Source organism: Silene latifolia, chromosome 10, assembly GCF_048544455.1.
Source record: "Silene latifolia isolate original U9 population chromosome 10, ASM4854445v1, whole genome shotgun sequence".
NCBI classification, from domain to species: Eukaryota; Viridiplantae; Streptophyta; class Magnoliopsida; order Caryophyllales; family Caryophyllaceae; genus Silene; species Silene latifolia.
This window is the reverse complement of record NC_133535.1, coordinates 151,135,158-151,161,454: the sequence shown is the minus strand read 5'-3', so window position 1 is coordinate 151,161,454 and position 26,297 is coordinate 151,135,158. Positions and strand designations below refer to the sequence as shown.

General features: G+C 30.6%; 1 long non-coding RNA gene across 1 annotated transcript in view; it reads right to left on the bottom strand.

Annotated features, from left to right (window-relative positions):
- Window positions 1-2,997: 2,997 nt before the first annotated feature.
- The window catches only part of LOC141606386 (uncharacterized), a 130,794-nt gene continuing 107,494 nt past the window's right edge, over window positions 2,998-26,297 (bottom strand). The window contains exon 2 of the long non-coding RNA XR_012526704.1: window positions 2,998-3,306. This is a non-coding gene — a long non-coding RNA (uncharacterized LOC141606386). The remainder of the gene's footprint in view (window positions 3,307-26,297) is intronic.

The following is a 26,297-nucleotide window of genomic DNA, read 5'->3' as shown; positions in this document are numbered from 1 at the left end:
TTAAAGATGGTGTACTTCTTAATATGTAAAACTGTGTAATTTTTAGTTTGTTTTGTCCCACATTGGAAAATAACGTAGGTGTGGTGAATATACTACATATATATAGTAGAATTGTCCCACATCGAAAAATTAGTATAAGGTAATGTGATCCTATGATTATAAATAGGAGGCATATTTGGAACTTATGTATCCACCCAAAAATTTTTGAGTCTTAAAAATATTGTTTTAAAGAGCTCTTAAGATTTTCTATCATTATCTATGATATGATATAAAAAATAAAGTGGAAATCGTTGGGAACTACCCGGGAAAGAGTTAAGAACATGAACAAGAAAATCAAAAAATACAAAACTAAAGGTTTCACTAATGGTAGTCTCCTGACACAGTACAAAACTAAAGATTTTACTGATCCCTATCTAATGATCGAGACTAAGTGGTTTTACCTTCAAAGAAAAATCATATGTATACAATAGTGATTTTTTTAAGAAGAGACATGCATTTCTTGGTATATTATATCTTTCACATTGAAAAATAATGTAGGCATGATAAACATACTACGTCTAAATAATTAAATTATGTATCTCACATTGAAATAATAGTATACGGTAGAGTGATTCTATAAATATAAATAGGAGATATCCTTGAAACTTAGGTATTAACCCAAAATTTTTTGATATAAAAGATATGTACTTTTTAGCATGTTATATGTCCCACATTGAAAAATAATGTAGGTGTGGTGAATATATTATGTATAAATAATAGAACTGTTATATATATATATATATATATATATATATATATATATATATATATATATATATATACATTTTCTATATTATATTAAAGTGATATTTATAATTTTGATATAAAAACTTTATATTTCATTTGACAAAAAAGTATCATATGAAAATTATATAATTAGATTGTGACAAAAATAAATGTTATCATTAGAGTGTAGATTGTATTGTATTTGTATTTTCTCATTATTAAATCGGGTTGATGTCAAAGTAGGTGCAAAAAAAAAATGGTGTACTTAGTATGTTATTTGTCCTACATTGAAAAGTAATGAAAGTGTGGTGAATATACTATGTATAAATATTAGAATTGTCCCACCTCGGAAGATAATCATAAGGCAGGGTGATCTTATGATTATAAATAGAAGTCATAACCCAAAATCTTTTGATTCTCTTAAGTATTCTCAGAGAGAGCTCTTAAAATAGTTTGTATTACTGTCTCTACAATAATGATTTCTAACCTAAGTTAATCTTTGGAAAATCTTTTAGTTATTATAATATATGCTCTGTATTTCTTGTTTTATATTCAAGTGATGTTTCTAATTTTTATATAAAAACTTTTACATTTCATTTGACAAAATAATGTCGGTAAAAAAATTATGAAAATAATATTATTAGATTCATGGTAAGAAATGCTATCATTAGAGTATATATAGATTTCATATAATTCGCACATATTAAAGATGGTGTATTTCATAGTATGTTATATGTCCCACATTGAAAAATAATATAGATGTGATAAATATACTACATATAAAAAATAGAATTTTCCCACATCGAAATATATCATAAGGTGGGTGATTCTATGATTATAAATAGGAGGCATCCTTGGAACTTAGGCATCAATCCAAAATCTTTTGATCTGAGTCTCTTAAGTATTGTCTTGGAGAGCTCTTAAAAGTTTATATCATTATATTTTCTACCTATAGATTTTATATGTCCCATATTGAAAAATAATGTAGGTGTGGTAAATATACTACGTTTAAATAATATAATTTGAATTGTGTTAAAAAATATTCTATCATTAGAGTATAGGTTCCTATCATTTGCACATATTTTAATTATGATAAAAAAAAATAGAAAACAAAAGTCCATGGTAGCATGTGTAATCTATCAAAGTTCAAGGTTACCATGAGAAATTTCCAATATTATAATGACATAGTTAATTAAATTTTCATTTAAAAGAGAGAGATATCCGTACTAATAAAACAATAAAGGGGTATTATTTTTTAATTGTTATTTTATTGCCACACTATCAAACTTAACGTCCATTTAACAACCTTTACATTAGGGGGTACCATGGGCAAAAAAATAGAACCTCAAGGGTACCATAGGCAGATTCTTAAAACTAGGGGTAACATGAAAAATCTGACAAAATTAGGGGTACCACGGGAAATTTCCGTATCTCAATTATGTTCAAATTTTTTTGAAGAAAAACAACGTACAAATATTAATGGAGAGTACTTGATCATATTATTAAATTTAAATATAACTATTAGATATAATGAGTAACAATTGTCTGTATTCGGGATCTGGTTGGATGTCGAACTAAGTGCAAAAAAGATGGTGTAATTCTGAGTATGTTATTTGCCCACAATGAAAAACAATGCAGGTTTGATGAATATATACTACGTATAAATAGTAGAATTGTCCCACATCAGAAAAAAAATCCAAGTTTGGTGAATATATTACTTATAAATAGTAGAATTGTCCCACATCGAAAGATTAGTATAAGGTGGGGTGATTATATGATTATAAATGAGAGTTAACACACGTATATATTAATCTTTTATTTTTTTTAAAAGAGATATTTTAATAATATGTAAACAAATCATTAGACATAGAATTTAAACATTAAACCATTATAACATTTTTTTTGCATTATAAATAAGTTAATTACTCCATTGCAACGCACGGGCATTCAAACTAGTTTGTAGTCAATGAAACATCAACATCAAATAGGTGTACATTCATTCTGATGACTTATTGGCAGATGCATTGACCCATTGACTTCAAATTGCATGATTGATATGTTACATAATACTAGCAGCCTCTTTTCTCCGAGTTTTAACTACAATAATGTTGAAATTGGACAAATTCTCATGTTTAACATTTACTCAGACGAACGAAGTTTGTGTTTTGACTCGGGTTTTTACCCAACGCACAGCTAAGATTAACAAATAACAATAAATCTCCGAGAAAAGGGTTCAGTGAATATGAATTAGATTATAAAAGAGAAATGGGATTTTACAGGGAATAAAATGACTATGTAAAAATACTTATTGACGTTATTCAGCTATTGGGAAAACGAAATATGAGTCAAATTGGATCAAATTCACAAATAATTACATAAATACAACTGTAGCCTCGAGTTTCCGCTCGAATCATAGATTTTGATACATTCAATTCAAAAGGTTGGAAAAATCCTTTGAATGCAACTCAAGCTTGTACCATCACAGGAATTTGCTGTGGAAAAATCCTTTGTTCAGCTGTCAAAAATCCTCGAGTTTCTGTCCTGTTATTTTTGGAAATCGAAATAAGGTAAGTTATGATTCCAAGAGATGCAGCACCAAAAGAAAATGCAGCAGCTGCACCAAATATCCCAGGTTTAACCTGTAACAGTTTGTATTATCAACCCAGATACTGCGTAATGACGACACGCGGCCTGACTCGGGGAATTGAACGCCATACTGTTTTGCTCCTCCGATTAAGTAGACTAAATCGAAACAAATGAAGCTGTCCAAAACATCACGCCCAAGAATGCAATCAATCGAGTAACTCTAGCTTCGGCCCTGAACATAAATAGTTTAATTAGCAAGCAGTTACCGGGGGCAAACTCGAGCATAAGGCCCACTGCAGTTGAAATCACGCCCAAGATGGCTATTGACTTATTACATTGCAATGTGATGAGTTGGTATGATTCTTATCACATCATAATTAATTTAAATAAGATTCATAATTGGATAATTTAATTGATCATTCTTTCAAGTTTGTGATGTTAAGGATTTGATTAATTTTGTTAAGGAATCCGACAGCTACGCAACTACATACGAGACCTTGTTAGGTCGGTCACTATAACTTTTTAAGGACTCTCTTAAGATGGCCCTGTGCATATACGGAGTAATTCTCAATCGTCTAACCACCTTCATAGGACAGCCCTTGGCATATACGGTACATGCCAATTTATCGACAAGAAATTATCGTTACCACAATGCCTAAACAACTCCCTATAACACGGTAATATTGAAAGCGGATACACAAGATTTTACTCTGGAAAGAAAAGAGAACATTCAAACTTCATTATTGATCAGGAATTATAAAAAAGCAGTAAAACTTATGGATCCAAGTAAATAGCAAAATTATGATACAAAGATTAAGAAAATAGCTTTAAGATCTCCTCCAAGCTCTAGCTATGTTAACAACCCATATAACATACACCCTGTCTTTAATATCTTCGTAGAATCGGAAATAGGCATGTCTCCAAGATCTCTTCACAACTAAAGTGCCACAAACTCCCCAAAATCCTACGATGAATCCAAGTATCACACTTATGTAAAGTCCCAGCATAAAGTCGTCTTTCGTGTCTTGCTTGTGGTAACCATTTGGCGTGATGGTGGGTGCTTCATCTCCAGCACATGTAGGGAGCGGTGCTCCGCAAAGCCCGGGATTTCCCATGTAACTTGATGCATCAAAGCTTTGCAATTGGGTACCGACTGGAATCTTCCCCGTCAAGTTATTGTCGGAAATATCGAATACCGTTAGATAGCTAACTTGAGCCAAACTTGCTGGGATTTCTCCGGTAAGATGGTTATGTGATAAATCAAGAGACTCCAAAGAGGTCAGTTGACCTATTCTTGGCATAATAAAACCGGTAAGATTGTTTCGTGATAGATTTAAGAATTCTAATCCAACGAGACTTGATATACCTTCTGGAATATGACCTTCTAGCTTATTGTTGGAAATATCAATGCCTTTAAGTAATCCTAATGAATCTTTGACACCAAATGTCTGTTCATTTCTTTTCCACATCACGCGTGTATTATCTTCGCCGTCACCATTGTCTAGATCATATTCCAGCTGTGCAAAGGACTTGCCAACTGTATTAGACATGCTTACCAGTTTGTATAAACATCTTGGAATAGTACCAGACATGTGATTGCCAGAAAGGTCCATGAGTTGAAGTTGTGAAAGATCACAAAAGCTTGTAGGAATGACTCCGGTAAAACCATTATTTTGTAGGTTAAGAAAGACAAGATTCCTGAAACTATGCCCAAAGCTAGGGGGTATGTGACCAACCAATGAGTTATTTGCAATGTCAAGAAATATCAAGGACTTGCAATTTACTAGGGATGCCGGTATTTCCCCTGATAGATTATTGTTACTCAAGTGTAAACCTTGAAGTTGGTCTAACGCACCCATAGAGGTTGGTAAGTTTCCCCAAAGACTATTGTTCGCCAGCTGCAAGTTAACTAATTGATCAAAATAGCTCCAACAGTTCGGAAACTTTTCTGAAAGCAAGTTGTTGGATATATCAAGATCGGAAAGAGGACTTCTGATAACTTGTGTGTGTGGGCACAATAAATTAAAAAGGCCTTCTGAAAACTTGTTATTGTTTAGATATAGAATTGATACATTATTCCTTAGAAATGAGGGTATTACACCTTCCAAGAAGTTGTAACCCAAGTCAATTTCAGGGAGGTTATTAAAGATGGTTGATACATCTGGAATCATACCATATATCATATTGTGAGACATTAACAGATACTCAATTTCCGACAACAAGCTCGAGCTCCAAAAGGAAAGAGGAATAGTGTCTGAAATACTAGCATAGGATATATCAAGCCCCAACAAGTTTTTTTGAGTTATAATCCATCTGGGAAAATAAGGGCCTATCTTGCATGATCCTAGACGTAGCGTATCGAGCTGAAATGGAGGAATCCAATCAACACTAATGTTAACCACAAGTTCTTTGTTAAATGACAAATCCAAAAAACGTAGTTTTGAAAGGTTTGATAAGTGGGCAATTGTGAGAGTTTCATTCAATGAATTAAAAGAAAGACCCAATATCTCGAGCATCGTAAGTTTCCCAAGGGATTGAGTAATGGTCCCATTCAGGTTATTTCCGTCAACCCTTAATTCCCTTAAGAAATAAAATGCCCCAATGCTATCCGGAATTGTGCCCCAAACTTGGTTTTCAGTTAATAGTAGAGACACTAATGCCTTGTGAGGACATGTAGAAAAGGATTGGAGGATGTCAGAGAACTTGTAGTTGAGATTGGTATTTGTCATGTCCAAGGTTTGCAAGCTACATAAGTTATCAAGAAGTTTCATAGCATGTAAAGATAGTTGCAGATTATTAGCAAACATTTGGTTATAGGAGAGGTCAAGATATATAAGGTTGGTCTCAAGTCCACTCAAGTTGAACAACCACTCAAATATTGACGTGTCATTCAAGTTATTATAATGAAGGTCGATGACAGTAAGGGTGGTTGATGAATTAATATATGAAAAAGAAGAAGGTGAGTTTTGAGATAGTTTACAATGAGCCAAACGAAGCTCTTGTAAAGAAGGTAGGTTGTTAACAATAGAGAGCCAGATGTTTGTAGTTGCACTCAGATCAATACCACTCAAGTCCACTTCCCTTAACAACCTCATACGCGAAAGCCACCACAAGTTATCCACCCTCATCTGCCACAAATATTCAATATTAAGATCGAGGGATGTTAATCTGGAAAGATTTCCGATCTCTTGAGGAATAACACCCGAAAACCCAGACTGGGAGAGGTTAAGTTGCTCTAAACTAGCAAGTGAACCTATAAACTTGGGTAATTGCCCATTGAAATTATTACTACTGAGGTCCAAATATTTCAAATGCTTCAAATTAATCAGGGAAATACTGAGTGTACCTTTAAAACAAGGATTGTAGGATTCCGCAGTGCTAGAACCACGAAGTTTGATACCAATGACATGACCGGATTGGGTGTCACAGCGAATACCGGGCCATCGGCAGCAATCCAGAGTGTGTCCCCAAGAATCGAGGAGTCCACAATAGTCAACACTAATGCCCTGTTTGAAGTGAAGCAGGGCATCTCTCTCACTCTCCACACATTGGAAGTGGGTTTTATTAACCTCAAATGATCCAACATGGTAACTGTAGTATGTTAGCCAAACACTGAAGAGTACAATGAGAAGGTGTTTATATGATCCACGAAAGAAATGGGCACTCATTGTTATTCAAAATGGTGAAGTATAAAAATATTAATTCGAGAGATAATGTTTATTATATTGATTTTTTTGGGGGTAACAATAATGTTTTTTACATTGATCAGAAGGTTGTTGTGTGCATTTATTTATAGTAGAATGCAGTCCATAATTTTAATCACAGTCTACTTTGATGGAGATAATGGAGTCTTGGTCTAGGTATCACCGAAACGGATACGTGACACGACATCCCATAAAATTTAGGTCAAAACATGTTATTTAAATTTAATAAAGTTACTCCCTCCAATCCAATTCAAACTACCCACTTGCTTTTGGGTGGTCTTCCAGGGGACACTTTGACCGCGTTTTTCATCATTTGTATATAATTTTTTTTTTTTTGCAAAAAATAGATATTTTCATAATACAACTCAATATATAAATTTTATCGTTCAAAGTTTAATATTTTTCTGTGGATTAACGGTCAAACGTTTCAAAGTTTGACCTCTAAAAAACAAGTGGGTAGTTTGGATTTGATTGGAAGGAGTATATTTTATAGTTATATATGTACGATTTTATTTTTGAAAATATATTTGTTATTAAATTTATAATAAAATTTATATTTTATAGTTAAATACGATGGTGAATGGTTGAATGTTCGCTCTTGGTAAGTCTTGGTCTTCTAATATTATTTTTAATCATGATTGATACTTGATTGTATGGTTAAGGTTGAATAAAAGTCTTGGTCAACTGTTATTTTTAATCATGATTAATTAAACCTCTTCTAGAATATAAAAGGATTAGCTAAGTAAGCTTAGGTAGTGTTTGGATAGAAGTATTTCATTTCAAAACCTTGATTTAGAATCTGAAAATTGAAATTGAGTTTTTCAAATGCAAATATACTGTTTGGGGAAGTGAAAATTGTGAAATTTGAATTTGAAATTTCAATTACCAAAAAAAAAAAAGAACTTAAAATCGAGAAAGCAAAATTTTATATAAATATTAATATTAAATTACCTTGTTTTTCCAAATCAAATCACCATAATTAATCACATTCCTCCTAACACATCTTGTTACTATTTCATAAACCCTAATTATTGCATAGAAATCCCCAAATTTGCTGGGCTCTAAAATCTTCTATGGAGGGCCATCTTTTTTATTAATATTTCATGAGATGATGAATCATGCACAGAAAAACTGAGTACAAGATTGAATTAATGACGCAGAGAAAGGTGAGTGAGTAGTAAAAAAAGATTCGGGTTGAAAATCTGTATAATTTGTGATCCTAGAGAAACAAAATTGATATGGATGATTGTCAATGACGCAAGATTTCTAAATGACACCCTGAGAGGTGGTATTTGTTTTAGTCTGATAAAGATTTGTATTAAATCACTGAGGATTTGATACAAATCCAAATCCAAAATTAATTGGGCTCCCAAACAAGAGATTTGTGTCAAATTGGGATTTGAGAATCAAATATTGATTCCCAAACAGGCTGTTAGGTGTTTCACCAAGTCTCCCTTGTAACAGGCATATCCGTCACAAGCTTACGATGACAGATTAAGTATTATTCATGTAGGTAGATAGGACAAAATAGATTGCTACTCTCTAAACACTCTGCTTTTGTCTTATCTACCCACATAGATAGTACTTGACCGGTCGCAAACTTGCGATGGATATGCCCGTCACAAATGAGAATTTGTGTAGGCGTTTAGGGATGCCTCATAGACAAAATCACTGTTAACTACAGTTGAAACGAGAAGAAAAAACAATTTTTCTCTATCGAATAATCTTTGGACAGTTAAGTAAAATTAGGACCCAAACACAACGGGAGGAGTGACTCGACTCGAAAACAACTCGACCCAAAAATAACCTGATCCAAAATCCTACTCGAATGACCCATATCTTTCAAATGAAGCTAATTACGGAGTAAGATAAATGTGTGATTATCAAAGAATGTTGAATCTTCGTTCTAATTGGTTTTAAGTCTCGGTCTTCTGGAGTGTAACTTGAGCTAACTTGTGATTATCAAAGAATGTTGAATCTTCGTTCTAATTGGTTTTAAGTCTCGGTCTTCTGGAGTGTAACTTGGGCTAACTTTTTCTTTTCCACGAAGAGTAATACGCATTTTCGAGGACCGTGGACCGTGGAGTAGTTAAAGAACGAATTTGAGTGCACGATATTAAAGGTAAAATCAAGCCGTCAATCAAGGGCTATTGTTTAAGGCTTACGGCCAAGACATATAATGCGATGAGTTGGTATGGTTCTCACATCATCATTAATTTATACTTTATCCGGACTCGTTCGAGCTACCTCAATTTATTATCAAACTAGTTTTATACCCGTGTAAAGAATGCACCGGTCGTAATAGCAGGCGCGAATACGTTATCATTAGATACATGAACATATAATTGAGCGTGATTAAGTGTTCAATATCGTGACAATATAAATAGTCCATATTTGGAGATTCAAATATTTGATAAATATTAGATTTAAATATATTAGATAATATACAACGGTATTTTATTAAAATTATATTAAGATATTTGACATGTTAGGCCCGTTGAACGTATGTAAATTGCAACATTTTATCTAAATTGTGACATTAATTAAAATAGGAATATGAGATAGGAATATGAATTCGGTTGAGGAGAGAGGGTAATTAAATAAAATAGGAAACATGGGGGGACCCACATGTAGAAACTCAACAGCCAATCAAAAGTCAAGAAAAAACTTGGCTTTTATATTATGTAGATTTTTTTTTTAGGCTACATTAGACTTCCTTAACTCATATGTTTACCACTCATACCGAAATGTTAAAATTTATCAACAAATTATGAGACACATTCATCACTCCTCCGGTTAATATTATTATGATAATAGGGTTTGTCGCACTCCCCCAATCAAACAATTTACTCAACTAATGTAGTTGGGTAGTCGAGGTCGAATCACAAGGGGCTTGGGTAATTATTAATTGTCTAAATTCTTATACTTAGCTAAGTCAAACGAAACAAGTTGGTTGATTAACTCAGGGCTAGACTAAAGAGCAAGAAATAGAATAACTAATTGTAACACCCCTGATTTTCGGCTAAATTAAAACTTACTTTTACATACAAAACTGGCCGAAATACAAGGATATTATAATTAACATACAAAGTGTCTTATTACAAATCTTTTAAAAATAAAATTATACAAATAGATCCAAAAAGTTTCACAAAGCTTTAAATAAAATATTGTCTTGAAATAAAATCCTTTTTGAACTGCAGCAGAAGTAACCTGAAAATAAACCAGAAGACAGAAAGGAACTACCCCCATGACGAGTAGCCCCGAAGGGAGAAAACACGTCAGCCGGAAAGCTGAGTAACAGATAATACCTCAATAGAAGCAACTTAATTTTGGTCATGGCGTGGAAACATACACATGTAAAAAGAAAAATAAACACAGAGAATAATAAAAACACTCCCCGTAAACTAATCTAAACCTCTAACTAGCTCAGTTCTATTTTCCATAAAATATACTACACTTTCTTGTCCCAATAATTAACTCATTATTCCGTCTCATAATATAATACTCCAACTGCCTCATATTGCATTCTCATCGTCGACCCTAAGACCAGTGACAAGGGGTGAGTGAACTGGCGGATAAAACCCGCGAAACAATATTTCCATCTCAATATCGATTTCAAACTCAAATAACTCGATAACCATGGTCGCACCGAACCGTAAAATAACTCGGCTCAAAGGCCCCATAACTCATAACTCAATACCAGTAACCAATATTCATCTCAATTTCAATATCGATATTGTCAAAGGTTCAAAGAACCATGCTCAACACTTAGAGTAAAACTCTAAGCTACTCACCCACTTATCAAGATCAAAGGGACACCAACTAAAATACAATACACCAACCAAAGATAAAATGTAATAATGTCGTGGCTTAGCTCCAAATTCAATAGCAATAACCATTCAAGTCACAATAAACAAGTAATCCACCATCCGTAGTGAATAGCAAGCCCACTTAATGCTTTTACTAAAATTGTTCCTGCGTATTACTCCACTTGACAGCCAATACTTCCATATATGCAATTTGGCACTAAATACGGACGAACACCGCTCTACAACTTACATAGACTATCCTTCATCATTTAAAATCAAACTCTCGCGCCATCTAAGACAGTAATTGTAAACTCGTCTCACAAGGTAATAAAATTAAAAGTAGGAACATAGAATTACCAGTACAGTAGTACGCATAATATTATACCACAACAATTAATCACTCTCCAAAGACAAATAATTACACATATACACACAACCTCGAACAATAATATTAATATTAGGATCGATCGTGTTACCTTAAACCCTATCACAAATTCAGCCAAGCTATAAAGCAAAGAGATCAGGAAACGAGTGGCGACTAGCGTAACGAAAGACACCGCAATTCGGACTGATAGGGAAGGATAGCCGAACTGTAAGGATGAGAGGCGTTGATAGATTTATTGTGTGAAACTCAGAATGATGACTAGACGAGACTTGCACAGCCGCCGTTCATAGGGTAAGAGAATAAGAAAACTCAAGAATAGTTTTTACAACCTTATAAATACCAGTTTTCAAAAATTACTACCTTATAAAAAAACTCCTTAAATTACTATCTTACTAAGCATTAGTGCATACAAATTGCTGCCAATTCCCTTTTTCGGTGTGTTTTTATGTTAACTGACGAAAATACCCCTTCAATTAAGTAGATTGTTCCCTTCCCATAATCAATAAACACACTCCTCTTCACTTAAACCTTATCTCTCCTCTTTTGTCCCACGCACTCCTCTTTCTAATTTCTCCATCTCCACCAAATAATCAAATTGAGGGCTGAATTTCTTCTATAATTTGCCGACAAAGCATGTCTCCCTAATTTCTTGCTATTAACTAGTGTAGATCCCGCGCAAATGCGCGGTAAATATAGGCCTTTTAATTTTTAGTGCATTAGTTACAGATTGTAGATTTATATCTCACGAATTTTTATAAAAAATAACTAATATTAAAATAAATCAAAAGATATGAATAATTTCATGAATTGTGTTTTTTATGAAAATATTTTAACTACATCAAATTATTTTAAAAAAATTCTTTTTTCCGTCACGAAATTAATAATAGGAATACAGTTGTTATATATAGATTATTTTAAATGGAAAATTAGCTTAATAAATAAAATCTAATTTATTTCCATATATAAGTTTGAGCATTTTGGAGGGAAAACTTTATATAAGTTGTATTCTCTCAGTATATAGGAGGATTTATATTTTTTAAATTTGCATCTCATTAATATTTATCAGTTCACTCCATTAGATTTATCTTAGTGAATGTTTTTATCACGAAGCTAATAGTAAGAATGTGTCAAGTTATTCTCTACAGTAATAATTATTACATTACTGAAAAATTTAGCAACTTATACTTTATAGTTTAATATCAATTTTATTTTATTTTAATGAAAAAATCATAATTATGAAATTATTTAAAAAATGAGAGTTTATTTATTAGAATATATTCATTGAAAAGATAATAATATAATGAAAGAAAATTTTATTTATTACCTTATTTAGCTAGATGCTTTTTAAATAAAATAATATAGATTATTTTATTTAGCTAGATGCTTTTTGGAGGGAAAACTAAGAGAATTTTTATTCTCTTAGTAATAGGGAGATTCCTCTTTTTTGTGCAATTAAAAATTGGGAGTATGGTGGAAGAAAATAAACAAGCAAGGAAGAAGATGAGTAAAGTAAGAATAAGAAAGGAGAGAGATGGGTAATAGAAATAGAAATAATGAGAGGGGTAATTTGGTCAGAATTATTATGTTTTGGAAGGAAAGTTCAAATATTAACGGAATATTCTCTTTTAAGTGACCGGAAAAGGGAATTGGTAGCAATTTGTACGCACTAATGCTTAGTAAGGTAGTAATTTTAGCAGTTTTTTTTTATAAGGTAGTAATTTTTGAAAACTCGTATTTATAAGGTTGTAAAAATTAATTGACCCTAAAAAGAATTAATAGTCTAGAACAATCTTAACATACGGTGCATAGTCAAACGAACTAGGTAGATATGGGCTTTGGCAATTGGCATTGTGGTTTATTTAGGATTGGACTATAAAAGTGATTTAAAATAGGCTTAACTATTAAATCAAATTGTTTGGTCCAAAAAGAGATAAGTAGTCATAAAATAAAAATCATTATAAATCAAAAGATATACTAATAAACAAGGTAATCACATAATTTTAAAAAGTAAATAATATTTTATGATCAAAATATTTGGGTATTACAATCTTCCCTTCTTAAGAGGAACTTTGGCCCCGAAGTTCGGATTTGAAAATAAAATTAAATTGAAAATTTGAGTGGTATTACACTAATCTATAAAATATAATTAAAAGCCTACCCTAAAATGACAAATAAATGCCACCTAGACAGAGCCACGTAGAATCCAAAAAGCCACATAGATTAAAATTTCATGTGACGCGGCATATTTAAATGTGATGTTGCATATTTTTAATGTGACATGGCGAATTAATGTGACATGGATTATCAATTTATTATTACATGACATTAATTTAGATAATTTATCTATAAATTAATTTAATTCACTTATATCTATAATATTAAAGGATATTATCATTATTCTTAAATTAATTTTGTATATTAAATATACTGTCTTCCAAAATTTATATAACCCTTATAAATTTACATCAAATTTCATAATTTATAATTAATATTGACATTTTAATTGAAATTTTTGTAATAAAAAATGTTAATAAATTTCATAATTTATAATTAAAATTGAAATTTTTGTAATAAAATATGTTAAGGAATTAATTAAACCTCTTCATATTACAAAACACTCACCATTATTAACATTTTCCTATTTAATTCATTGTTTTTAAATTTTTTGTAATAAAACTTGTTAATAAATTAATTAAACCTCTTCATATTACTGAACACCCACCATTATTAACATTTTCCTATTTAATTTTTTTTTTAATTAAACATGGTAATAAATTGATTAAAACTCTTCATAGTACTTAACACACACAAAATTAATTAAAAGTTTTTCCTATTTAATTAATTTTTGTAATATAATATGTTAATAATTCTATTAAAACTTTTTATATATATTACTCAACACCCATAATTGTCATTAAAATTTTGTCCTATTTAATTCATCTCTTGAGGTCCTCGACAATCAATTATCTAATTTAATAATACCACAAAATAAATTAAAAATTAAATTAAAATATAGGAATTTATGGTTGTGTAATGACTATAAAACTTATAATACCTAAAATAGTTTCTATTCACTGTATTTATTTAAAATATGCTCATTTGTCATGAGTTTCTAAGTTGTGGATTATATTTTATGGTTTAATTTATTTATTTGATTATATTGAGTATTATTGTCGAGTAATATTGTTGTTGTTGTTGTTGTTGTTGTTGTTGTTGTTGTTGTTGTTGTTGTTGTTGTTGTTGTTGTTGTTGTTGTTGTTGTTGTTGTTGTTGTTGTTGTTGTTGTGTCCAATAAAGTATATTTTAATTTGTTATGTTGTTGGTTTTATAAATCGTTTGCTTTATATTTGAATTCATGTTTTTCAGTTGGTTTAATTTAAGTGACTTACATGTGACAATGTTTTGATTCGTTTGTCAAGTTTTTGCCAGGTTGATATTTTATCTTTTGGTCAATGTATTTTTTATATAATTTTAAAGCACCATGAAACGTATGTGAATGCAGATAAGGCAAACCATCACGTGGGTAATCTGAAGAGGGAAGAAATACAAAAGGCACGAAACTGAGGTAAAATTAAAGGTAAAAAAACGTAAGGTAGAAACTGATAAGTAATGGATGATTGTTGACTGGTTCTCAGCTTGCTGCTCATCAACTTCTTTCCTCTTGGACTGTCCATGGAAAGTTTCAAATTGATATGGCTTATAACTGGTTTAGGACTGCTCAGGTTCATCTCCCATGGGCTCAAGCTTTAAAGCATCAATTTATCCTCCCTAATCATAGCCTAGTCACCTCTCTGGCTGTTCAGCAGCAGCTTGCAACAGTAGACAATCTCATTGGTCGAGGGATGATCATTTCAAATAGATGCATCTTATGTAAGCAAGCAATGGAGACTCATGCTCACTTGTTCTTCAGTTGCCCCTTCTCACATGCTGTCTGGATTGCGCTCCTTCAGTGGTTAGATATTGATGGAAGAGGACATGACTGTAAAACTGAACTACTCTGGAGTATGCATAAGAGTAAACGCAGACATTGGAAGAATGGCTGGTTAAGAAGTAGCATTGCAGCTGCTTGTTACTACATCTGGGCTGAACGTAATGCTAGAATTTTCACAGGAAAAGAAGCAGCGATAGAGCACCTCGTCTATGTAATCAAGTCGACTGTTAGTACTCGCATCCTTGGGAAAATTTCTACCATTCATTATGCTCATATGGCTAGTAGGCTAAATAGGCTTTGATTTCTTAGCCTAAGTGGATATGTTTGTATTGAAATCCTTGTCCTTTTTCTTCCCCTTTTATGGATGAATAAAAAGGACTATAAATTTCTTGCAAAAAAGTAATGGATGATTGTTGATCTCAAATTAGAAGTCTTATAATATTTCTTTTAATTTGTTATTAAACGTATATTGTGGTGTAATTTTACTATTATACTTTCCCGATCAAACTATTTGAATTTGTATTTTTGTATTCACGAGTATAATCATCTATAACATATATTTTTCTTTTTCATTTTATATAAACTGTTATCAAGGCATGTAATAAAAGGAAGCGAAAGTGAACCTTCGGGTAAATATTAAATAGTATGATTCCTAAATTCTACTTCGCATGTTTTTAAGTTTATGTGTTTTTTTGTCAAGGAATAATACATAAAACTTACTCTCATAATTTCCTAAAAAAAAACCTACTCTCATAATTACTGATAAATAAATAATACAAATAATTGAATGAAAAATCTTTAAAATTTCACAATTTACTTTTTGAACCATCATGACAATAATTAATCATTTTAATTAAGTCATTTCCTCTTCCAATTTAAGTTTTCTCCAACTCCAACCTTTTTATTGTATTTTTATTAAATTTACTTTACTTTTTTAAGTGGTTTATGCTTTTTATCCATTATAAGATGATCATTGATCTCAAAATGGAGATCTTATAATATTTCTTTAAATTTGTTATTAAGCGTATATTGTTGTGTAATTTTACTATTATGCTTTCTTGATCAATCTATTTGAAATTGTATTTTTGTATTCATGAGTATAATCATCTCTAACATATATTTTTCTTTCTCATTTCATATGAACTATTATCAAGGCATGTACTAAAAGGAAGTGAAAGTGAACCTTCAGATAAATATCAAATAGTATGGTTTCTAAATTCTAATTCGTATATTTTTAAGTTTATGTGTTTTTTTTTTCAAAACCGGAATAGATTATTTTATAGTCTTTAATACTATTTTTACTAGTTTGGATGCCCGTGCGTTGCAACAGGGTAATTAACTTAGTAAAAAAAAAAATTGGTTATAAGGTCTTAATATTTACATCTTATGTCTTATCATTTATTTAGATAGATCAAAAGTCAAAACATCTTATTTAAGAGACGCAAAAGATGTTAGGTTGATAACTAAGTTCCAAGGATGCCTCATATTTATAATCATAAGACCACTACATCTTATGTTAATCTTTCGATGTGGGACAATTCTATTTTTTTTATATAATCCTACATTATTTTTTAATGTGGGACATATAACATACTAAGAAATACACAATTTTATATATGTACAAATTATATGAAATTTATACGCTAATGATATCATTTTTACCGCGAATCAAATTATGTTATTTTCATAATTTTCTTAACGATATTTTTTTGCCAAATGAAATGTAAAATTTTTTATATAAAAATTAGAAACATCACTTGAATATAATATAGGAAATATATATTATAATAACTAAAAGATTCTCTACTTTATTTTTTACATCAAAAAATATTATTTATGATACTTTCCTAAATTAATTTTTAAGATCACCCCACCTTATGATAATTTTCTGATGTGGGACAATTTAATTATTTATATGTAGTATATTTATCACACCTGCATTATTTTTCAATGTGGGATAAATAACACACGAAAAAGTACACCATCTTTTTTGCACCTATTTCGATACGCAGCCCGATTTAATAATGAAAAAATACTTTACTATCTATTTATATTCGTACGTTCTTTTCCATTTTTTGTCATAATTAAAATATGTACAAATGATATGATTTAAATTACATTTTTTTTCCTAACACGACTTTTAAGATGTAATTGAGGGAGCAATAAAATGTATAAACAAATGCAAAATATTTTCTATTTCTGGTGCGATTTTGATTAATGGTTAAACATTATGATGTGTTTTAGTTACTCAAATGTAATGAGGCATAATATTACCTATATTTGAAAGTTAAAAAGATTTAATTTTACTATTTATCAAAGTAAAAAAGCTCATTATTGATTTGTTTGTGGATTCAAGATCTTTTTATGCAGCACTTGATTGTATTATAATTCTTAAATTTTCTATTTTAGTGCAGAGATTATCATTATATGACACATTAATAACCAATTTATGTATATTTAGCACCCATTTTATTTTTTTTATTATGATTTTGTCTTAAATAAAGTTATTATACTATCGATTGTCTTAAAATAAATATTATAATATCACTAATATAGTAATATATAATCGCTTTTATAAATATCTACTAAGGTTTGCCATTAATACAAACTCTTATAAGAACTCTCTAAGATAGTTTTTAAGCGATTCAAAAGATTTTTGGTTGATACCTCTAAGTTTCAAATATGAAACATATTTATAATCATGTGATACCTCATCTCATGATAATCTTCTAATGTGGGACAATTCAACTATTTATATGTAGTATATATTTACTACACCTACATTATTTTTCAATGTGGGATAAACAAATATGTGCAAATAATATGATACTATATTCTAATGCTAGCATTTATTTACCACGAATCTAATTATAAAATTTTTCAAAAAAAATTATGTTACTTTTTTGCTAAATGAGATGTATAAGTTTTTATACAAAAAAATTATAAACATCACTTTGACATAATATAAAACATATATATATATATATATATATATATATATATCGTGGAGATGATGATATAAACTCTTAAGAAATTTCCAAGACAATGCTTAAGAGACTCAGAAGGTTTTGGGTTGGTATTTAGGTTCTAAGGATGCCTTCGATTTATAATCATATGATCACCCATACCTTATGCTAAACTTTCAATGTGGGACAATTCTATTATTTATACGTAATCTATTCACCACACCAACATATTTTTCAATGTGGGACAAATAACATACTTAGAAATACACCATCTGTTTCGCACATAATTCGACATCTAACCCGGGTTAATAATAATGAGCAAATACTATACTCCCTCAATTCAAGACCAAATACAACATTCCTTTTTTACACTATTCATGAACGAATAGAATCTTTACGATTCCTTTCAATATATAAGACAAAATATGGTCATGTGGCATCTTATTTGATTCACCTATAAAGTACAATGAGAATATCAAATTTTTAAATTTTTTATAATGTAAACTTAAAGATATTTACGTTGTAATTTGTGTCTTGGCAAGTGTGTAAATGAAAATGTTGTATTTGGTCTTGAATGGAGGGAGTACTATTTATTAATATTCGTACATTTTTTTATAATACTTTTTTGGCAAATGAGATGTATAAGTTTTTATATAAAGATTATAAACATCACTTGAATATAATACATAATATAGAAAAAATATGTATATATCATACTGTGAAGATAATGATATAAACTCTTAAGAGCTCTCCAAAACAATACTTAAGAGACTCAAAAGGTTTTTGGTTGGTATATAGGTTCCAATGATGACTCATATTTATAATCATAGGATCACCCACCTTATGTTAATCTTTCGATGTGGGACAATTTTATAATTTATACTTATTATAATCACCACACTAACATTGTTTTTCGATGTGGGACATATAACATATTAAAAGAAGTACACCATCTTTAAATACTCGTATGTGCAAATCATATGAAATCTATACTCTAATGAAAGCATTTTTTACCACGAATCTAATTATATTATCTTCATAATTTTTATAACAATATTTTTTTGCCAAATGAAATGTCAAAGTTTTTATATAAAAATTAGAAACTTCTCATGAATATAAAATAGGAAATATAGATATTATAATAATTAAACGATTCTCCACTTTATTTTTTATGTGGAAAATATTATTTATGAAACTTTCCTAAATTAATTTTTGATGATATGGACGCTCTAGAATCGCTCGAAAAAACTCTCTTATATATATATATATATATATATATATATATATATATATATATATATATATATATATATATATATATATATATATAGATTTTTATATAGGATCGTGGACATAAGTATAACAAGAGATGGATCAAATTCTTGAAATAGTAATATGGAACTTGAAAAATTTTATGAACCTTTTGGAATTCGGATTTAGGGAATATAGTTTTTCAGATTATTGACAATTGAAATGAAAATTTAATTCGTAATACATACATGGAGTAGATACCGACCATACCGTTGGATCGTATCTAATATTTTTCTATCGATATAATAAATGTTTTTCGGATGTAAATAATATTTGAAGCGTGCACATGGTGATAAGAATTCAAAGATATTTCTATGGGAGGGTTGATGGAGAGGTCTAGAAATAATTTGGAGATGACTATACTGAGGTATTGAGTTTCCTTATAAGGCATCATTGAAGATTTTTCCATACGGAATTTATTATATACGGATGGTTTCGACTTTTAATATTTAAAAAACTCACTTTATTATATTGCGGAGTAAAACACACGTATGTATAATGAGTCGTCTTTGTCATTACTCTGTTGTCAAGTTTCTCAAAATTAGTAGCTACCACATTGTCACTTGCAGGATTCGATTTAAAAAAATAAACCAAAGTTGTCAAAGAAATAAGGTATTAACTAATTAATTTTTATGTATTTCAAGACTGTATATTTTTAAATGAATCAACAACTAATTACTCGAACAAATATTCACAATACGATAAAAATATCAAAACTAAAACAGATAAACCCGTGAATTTCACGGGTCACAAACCTAGTTAAGTTCTAAAATAAAGAAGCAAGCAAATTAGTATGGTTTTACTTGATTGATAAAAAGCCTAGGGTGTGATTAAGCGACAAACAATCATGATTAGCATATTAATTCCGTCATCAACTAGTCATCATGGGGTAATTAGTTAGGGGAAAACGCATCTAACTCGCCTATTAACTCCCTCCCGGGCTCATAATAGGACACTAGGATTCCCGACTCACCTCCCTCCCGGGTTTGTGACTCGGACCTCACCTAAGCAAGGTTCTAGGACCCGAAAACGCGCGCCATCCCCAAGGTCCCCGACTCGATGCTAGGAGGCACTAAGTACGCGATTAATTCCCGGGTTTTCTAACCCTTTTCCCAAAGGTGAAAGTCAACCGGGTTTTCATATTTAGGAAGATCTCTAGTCTCTTATAAGTTTTTCAATGGAAAATTTTGCAGTCTTTTTTCTTGGTTTTTTCCTTCCTATAAAGACTAGATCTTAATTTGCTCTCCATTTTATCATTGGAGAGCTTATTTAGTCTTATGTCTAAGTTTGGAAGGTTTAAATTAAGAATTTAATAGCATTATTTCAGCAGTTTATGAAATTTATGAATTTAACTGACCAAATCATTGTTGATTTTCAGTTTAGAAATGTATCTTTATGATATACTCCCTCCTATCCACTCTTTTTTTCCCTATTTCCTAAAACGGATTATTCAGGTTTTCTTCCCTTTCCTTTTTGAGAAAGTTTTTATTAATATTATACTCCTACCTCTCTCCACTCATCAAACCCCACCATATCCTTTATTAATTTTTAATTCTAATTATTCCTACCTCTCTCCAATAACCAAACCCCACTCATCTCCTTTATTAATATTTAATTCTAATTATTCATATCTCTCTCCAATTACCAAACCCCACTCATATTTTTATCAATATTATACTCTCCCCCCTTAATCTCCGTGCCCACTTCAAAGAGGGACAAAAGAGTGGATGGGAGGGAGTAATTTGTTTGGAAGTTTTTTAATCCTTTGGATTTCTAAACAACTGTGTATTTTCTTCTTCTGGGCAGTTGGGATCTCTTTCCCTTTGGTGTTAATTGTGTAGAATTTTGCAAGATTTTTTAATATGCTTGAAATTAGGGAAAATTGATTGGTTTCTTTCAATTGTGCGTGTGAGGATAGAGAAATAACTATCTGCATCCGATTTCAGATTCGTTTCGTTTCAGTTTTCTGGCGATCCGTTAAATTGGTAACTGCCCTTTACGGTTAGTCCGTTCTTTTTTAAGACGAAACTTTTTATGTTATATTATTCTTTAATTATTTTTCGGGCTTTAAAGTGACATTCTTATTTAACGAGAGTTTTCTATTGGTGCCCTTTCTTTTATGCTTGCTACCTGGTAATTTGAAAATCTTGATTTTCATTTACCGTTCTCATCCGAAAGGATGGTATAGGTTGATTTTCGATCAATCTAGTTTCTTTACCTTATCAAAAAAAAAAAAATTAATTAATTAAACTAAGATTTGAGTAGGAGAATATAAAAAGGAACAAACTTTATCACTACTAATCAAAGGTTCTAACTTTAATAATAGCAACAACATAAACAAGATGAACAAGAGAGAGTAAATTCTATTCTAGCAACAAACTAGTTTTGTGACCCGTGAAATTCACGGGTTGTTCTGTTTCTAGTGTAATACTTTAGTGTTTTAATACAATAACATACTACGATCAATTCAATTTACGGTTTTCATGTTTTAAGGGTTGTATAAATTCAATTAGCCTTTTATACAACAGTTTATCAGAAACTAAAATTTCATACATTAGATATACTAAGATAACACTATCAAAACTAAAGTAACTCAATGCAAGCTAAAATGAAATAATAATATAAGTATTTATAAAATCAAATTAAACAAAACTATATTATCAAACAAAGATCCCCAAAGATAGAGCACCCTCACAAATTAGATATCAAAATTTCATCAACAATTCTGAAAATAACATAAAACACACAATTAGAAATGTTATGACAAAACTAACATTTCATACCCCCATAAAATTGAAGCTAATACAATAATAAATTACGGAACTAAAAATTTTAAAGCAGCAAGAACTTGAAAAACAATTGGATCATTATTGCCGAATACTTCACCTATTAAAAAATATTATACAAAAAATGCTATGTCATTCCCTCAAATTTTCCACCTTTTAGCCATATATTTCAACAGTACGATATCATTATTGAGAGACCGTCTCTCCGGAGTTTTTGTGATATTTATGGTTAAGGAGGAGTTAGATGAAGAAATTGAATGATTTAAATGATGAGACTAAATTCTTAATTTATTTTTATAATTTAAATCATGATCTTATGGTTTCCACACAAAAATAAATATTACTAAACCTTATAATGAGTTTTAATAAATTTATTAAAGTAGCCTTAATATTAACAATATAAATTAATAGAATTTAATTATGATAATTCTACATGGCAAAAAATTAAATGTATTAAGTTGTCTTTTAACTATATAGTATAGATTATATAGATTTATAGATGTGGCATTCGTAATGTACGCGTGGCTTTTTCTTCGCCTATGTGGCTTTGTCTACGTGGTCTTTTGAGGTTACTCTTTTAATATAGTTTTATAGATAAGAGAAATATAAACCCAAACAACTAACAAAAACCAAGAAAGAGTAAATGTAAACAATTGAACAAATAAAACAAAGTGAAAAGAAAAGAATTATACCATAATATGAACGAAGACTTGAATTGTATAGATTTAAAAAGGATGATTACAAAAGATAAAACCTTGACACAAATAGATTAACTAAATTAGACACTCCAATATTCTAGAAAGGAGAGAATAAGTTCATTAGAGAGAATTAGGCCCTTTTTTTTTGGACTTAATTTCAGTTCTAATAAGTTCAGTTCTAATAAGATTCAGCTCCATTCGATTGATTCGATTCGATTCGATTCAGCTCCATTCATTCGATTCAGATCGATTGATTGATTCAGTTCATATTAGTTTATTTCAACATTACTATTATTATTCTTATTGATATCATTATTATTATTTTTATATTAATGTATTTACTATAGTTATTATTATATTATTATTTTGATTATTATATTACTATTATATTTATTAATAATTAATTCGTATTGTTTATATTATTATATTTATATTTAATATATTTATTATTATTATTATTATTATTATTATTATTATTATTATTATTATTATCATCATCATCATCATCATCATCATCATCATCATCATCATCATCATCATCATCATCATCATCATCATCATCATCATCATCATCATCATCATCATCATCATCATCATCATCATCATCATCATCATCATCATCATCATCATCATCATCATCATTATTATTATATTATATTTATTATTTTATTAATATATTCATTATTATTAATATTATTCATAAAATATTTATTATTATTATTATTGTTATTATTATTATTATTATTATAATTATTATATTTAATATTATTATAGTAATAAGTTATTATATTATATTTATTATTTTATTAATATACTCATTGTTATTAATATTATTAATCACATATTTATTATTATTATATTTAATATTATTATATTAATAAGTTATTATATTAGACCTATTATTATTATATTATTATTTATTTTTTAAGTTATTATTATTAATATATTATATTATTATTAATAATTTTATCATTTATATTACTAATATTATTATTATTATTATTATTACTACTATATTTATTATTATATTATTATTTTATTTTTTATATATCTTACTAGATTATTATTATTAGATTATATTAATATATTATTATTATTAATGAATAATATTATAATAATATTTATTATTATTATTAATGCTATTATTTTTATTATAATATTTATTATTAGTGTTATTATTATTATTATTATCTTTTTATTATTATTTGATTTGATTCGATTCAGTCGATTCGGTTCAACTCGGCTCCATTTAGTTCGATTCGATTCGATTCGACTTTATTAAGTTCAGTTCATTGATTGATTCGATTGATTCGATTGAGACAATTTCATCAAAAGAACAGGGCCTAATTAAAAGAGTGGAAGAATTGAGAGTGTACAATTTAATATGGGCCATGATAATATCCCCCGTAACAATCCTAATAATAATACTAATAATAATAATAATAATAATAATAATAATAATAATAAACACCACTAACACCAAACCCCCGTCACACCAAACTTCTCAACTCTTTGTCTTCTTCTGCCAAAAGCAAAACTAATAGAATTGTGATATGGGTAAATATTGTATATTGATATTTTATCAATTGTGTTTTGGTAAGAAGAATACAAGCCTATTTATAGTAGAATTATAGCTATAGTATTTACGGAAGGGAATATGTGCAACAGCTATAAAATATACATATAAGGAAAAGGAGGATTGTTTCCATGTAAGATGAAGATATGTGCAACGGTTGGCAGAGGAAGGAGGAAATCATGCTGCTATTACCCCCCCTCAAGTTGGAGCGTGGGGATTTGAAACGCCCAACTTGGACATTAAACCATCAAACGGTATGCGGCCGAGAGCTTTTGTAAAAATGTCAGCGAGTTGTTCCTTCGTATGAACATAGCTTGGTGAGATGACGCCCTTTTGTATTTCATCACGGACAAAGTGACAGTCGACTTCAATGTGTTTCGTGCGTGCGTGGAAGACGGGATTGCGAGATATATGGAGAGCCGATTGGTTATCACACAAGAGTTGGATCGGTTGGGTGTGATGTATACCAAGAGTAGAGAGCAATCCTTTGAGCCATTTAAGTTCACATGTCGCGTAAGCAATTGCCCTGTATTCGGCTTCGGAGGATGACTTGGACACTGTGTTTTGTTTCTTCGTTTTCCAAGATATGGGAGAATCACCAAGTAAGACGAGATATGCACTGAGAGATCGGCGAGTGGTAGGGCAGGATGCATAATCAGCATCGCAGTAGGCTCGGAGGGCGAGAGTGGAATCATCTCGAAGAAGTATCCCTTGGCCTGGTTTATTTTTGAGATAGCGAACAACCTGAAGTGCCGCGTTCCAATGGTCCATGATTGGTGTATTCATGAATTGAGCAAGTATGTGGACCGAATAAATTAGTTCCGGTCGAGTAATTGTGAGATATACTAATCGGCGCACGAGTCGGCGATATTTTTGTGGATCCTTTATAGCGGGAGCCTTCGAAATACCCAAGTGATGGTTGGGTTCAATGGGGATGGCAGAGGCTTCGCAGCGAGTAATCCGGATTCGGTGAGAATATCGAGAGCATACTTTCACTGTGAGACAAAAATTCCTGATTTGTTGCGGGCTATTTCCAATCCGAGAAAGTATTTTAGCGGTCCTAGATCCTTCACATGGAAACAAGTGCTCAAATAAGATTTGAATTTAGCAATGAGAGCGGAGTTGTTACCACAAATCACTAGATCGTCAACGTAGACTCGCACATGTACTTCTGTCGTGTCGTTTGTAATTGAAAATAGAGAGTGATCATATGGGCATTGCTTGAACCCATATTTATTGAGGGCGGAGGCGAGTTTTGCATACCAACATCGAGGGGCTTGTTTGAGACCATATAACAACTTCCGTAGTCTGCAAACTTTCCCATCTGTCGAGGGGTGGAATCCGGGTGGTGGCTTCATATATACCTCTTCTTGTAAGTCACCATGGAGAAAGTCATTGTGGACATCCATTTGATGGAGTGCCCAATGCTTAGCTGCGGCCACTGCGAGCAACGTCCGTACCGTGACCATTTTGACAGTTGGAGCGAAGGTTTCATTATAGTCGATGCCTTTGACTTGTCGATTTCCCATAACAACCAACCGAGCTTTGTGTCGTTCGATAGTGCCGTCGGCGTTGTATTTAATCTTGTAAACCCATTTGGATGCAATAGCTTTCTTCGTGGGTGGAAGAGTTTCGAGGGTCCAAGTTCCATTTTTTTCGAGGGCTTCCAATTCGAGTTTCATGGCTTCTCTCCATGCGGGTACCTGTACAGCATCATTGTAATGGGTAGGCTCGTAATTGTTGGTCACGGCCGATAAGAAAACTTTGTGGTTAGTCGAAA